Below are 3291 nucleotides of genomic sequence, written 5' to 3'. Positions count from 1 at the left end.
CTTTAATTTATTTTCAAGTTAATTTTTTACTATTTTTATAAATTAAAGGGAAAACTGGCTAATTAAATGACAGCCCTTTTGTATTTCAATTTTAGCCCAAATTGGACCCCCAATCTCAACCCCAAAATCCCACAACCCAATTTTATTATAACCCGACCCATACCCTTTCTTATCATACCCAAACCCGGTCCCCATTTAACCCATTTAATCCCAGCCGTTGATCTTTTAGATCAACGGCTCCCCTCGTCCCTTTCCTTTTTTAATTCAAACAACCCCTTTACCCTACCTCATTTCTCACCAACCGCCGCCTCGGAAGCCCTCCACTCTCTCAAATTCTCTTAAGGGTTCTCAAACCCTAGCCGCCTCTTGCCGTCTCAGACCAGAGATCCACCGGAATCTATGGCCACCAAAGCTATGGGGATCTCACCCCCCCTGGTGCTCTTATACACCGGTTTTCTGAAGATTCAAGGCCTGACTTGAAGATCTCTACCCAGATCTCCTTCGATTCAGGGTTCCATGGTCGTCTCCGGCTTTACTCCGGCATATCATGGACGTTCGAGCCTGAGTCTAACTTCTCCAGCTTAGATCCACGAGTTTTCCAGGCCTTTCTCACTTCTAGGTTTCTTCTGAAACCCTAACCTTTCGAGGTTCTCCTGATTTCTCTAGATCTGTCCTAGATCTGTGTTTATCTTGGGGTCTCAAACGTTTTCTCAAAAGTTTCTTTCAAAACTTGCTTTTTAACCTTTTCATCTTCCCTGATTTAGGGTTTCTTTGATCTTTTAACATGCTCTACTGTGATTCTTATATGTTTCTTCTGCTACGTCTCTTCTATGATCCTTATGTGTTTCTTCTACCTTGTTCTTACGAGTTCTTCTACTGTATTTTTTTGCATGATTGTTCTTTATTATGTTATTCATGAGTTTCTTCTACTGGGAAATACGTGTTCCTTTATGATTTCTGCTCTTATTCCGTTAATTTTTTTGCCTGACTTACTTGTCTTCATCTCTAGACTCGATTAATGGTAAAAAAACCCTAGAATTTGGGGTTCATTCGAGTTTTGAGGTTATTTGTTATGTAATTTGTTTGTTTCTTATCTCTGAACGTGTTGATTTCAAAACCCTAGTCTCTTTGGACCTATTTGAGTTCCTGAAGTTGCTTCCTCTACTGTTCGACTGAGTTTCGAGATCTTTGTGTCAACTTTGTTTCTTCATACGATTCTGACCTCTTTACTTGACCTTTCGCATGCTATCTGGTATTCCCTCTTCTCTGAGACGACTACCAGGTTCCTATGGTCCTCTACTCACTGATTTTCTTTGATTGCATGACACTCTTCTTTGTCGTAAATCCAGCCTCGCATGCTTAATGTTTATGCACTCTTTATAGGTCAAATTTCCCTCTCAAAATAACCTTGATTGTGGACTGATTTCAAATCTCTTTGTGTAATTCTGATTGCACTCTTGAATTGATTCTTTCCTTTATTCTTTTGATTTCCTTTGTTTCTTGGACTTGTTGAAATATTTTCCTTTCGACCCTGCCTTTCTACTTAAGTTGATTTGATCCCATTACCTTAATTACATTAGTATGGATTCTTATAGACCTTTCCTTAATTAAGGTCTAATGAACTTAACCCCTAATACATGTGGTATACTCGTACTGTGCTAAAAATATTTCCTTATTTGTCATGTCCAAACCTACGTGATTTCTTTCCTTATTTAACACTTGCATGCTACCGTTTGGTTTAATTGCTTTATTAAAGGAAATCTTTGATACTGATTTGATTTTAATAAGACACATATTCCTCCAATTATGTCTGAATTACAGTCCTTACCTTATTTCTGCATGTTTCTCACACTATAAATACCTGCTCTTTTATTAACACCCAAAAAACACAAGAAAAAACACGAACACTGGAGTCTTTTCTGAACTCACACTCACACACAAAGTATTCTCTCTTGCTGTTTGTGCTGTGGCTTCTTTGCAAGACTTCTGCTCTCTTTTGCTTGTCTATGTTACTGGGCATGACCACCAGCCTGCCTTGGCATCACTTAATTCCCTCTATTGCACTTACACTTGTTCCTAGATTCTAAGTTCTGGCCCCCTCCAATGAGCCTTGCCTTGGGACCTTGAGTTCCTTCGAAACTTGGACATTGGAGGGCTGGCCCTTCCACACTGCACTTTAATTCAGTTCTGTAATGATATCTGGGTGTAAGCATTGCCTGGAGTTCTTGAAACTCCTTGGAACTTTGACACATTCCAGATAAGATAAAGGCCTTGGAACTTGATCCCGACAGTTGGCTCATATCATGTTGTTAGACCTTGGGTCTGAATTAGGCTCCTTGGATGCAGCTTAAAAGCTCTGATGTAATTTTATTTTCTGTTTGATTCATTTGGTCTGTAATAAAATTTTGAAATAACTTATAGGATTTTAGTAAAAAGGGGAGGGTTATCTGTGTATGCATAAGGGTAGATATCCTGCCTATAGGAGTTTTTCTTTGAATTTCTGCACTTTCACATATAGAAATCATGCTTATTTCTGCACTTTCATCTATAGAAATCATGCTCATAGGAATTCTACACTTTCATATGTAGATATCCTGCCTATATGAGTTTTTCTTTGAATTTCTGCACTTTCACATATAGAAATCATGCTCATAGGAATTCTGCACTTTCATATATATAGAAATCGTGCTCATAAGAACTCTGCATATCATATAGATATCCTGCTCATAAGAATTCCGCATGTAGGAACCATGTCTTTAAGATTCTGCATTTTTGTATCTATCATTAGGCAAACAGTTATAGGTCAAAATAATAATCAATTGCATCCTAGATACCATGCTCGTAGGATTTTCTGCACTCTTGCCACGCCTGTAAAAAGTGTGTAAAATTAACAACGCTAGAAAGCATGCCTATGGGAACTACTAACCTAATCTGAATCACTCGTTTTAAGATTAGTCCGTCAGTAGTAACCAAATGCAGAACTCCTATCATTCTGTTAAAACTGGCAACTTTCAGTAATCAGTTCACTTCCTTATTCCTGAAACCAGTAGATGCCATCACCTAGGCAAACAAGTAAGTAGTTAATTAATTGCACTAGTCTTCGATAAGTTACAGCCATGCGAGCCTAATGCGAACTTCTTGTCTAAAAATATGTAATGAACCAGCCTGCCTAACGTTAAGCATAATATGGACCTAATCAGTATATGTAAGACGTGCTAAACTAATGTATTGCCTTGTTATACGTGAATGTATCCTATTACAAAATGATTAGAGCCCCTTTATATAGTAGAT

This window comes from Nicotiana attenuata, chromosome 11 (genome assembly GCF_001879085.1).
Source record: "Nicotiana attenuata strain UT chromosome 11, NIATTr2, whole genome shotgun sequence".
NCBI classification, from domain to species: domain Eukaryota; kingdom Viridiplantae; phylum Streptophyta; class Magnoliopsida; order Solanales; family Solanaceae; genus Nicotiana; species Nicotiana attenuata.
The sequence above is the reverse complement of the archived record's forward strand: the minus strand, read 5'-3'. Positions refer to the sequence as shown.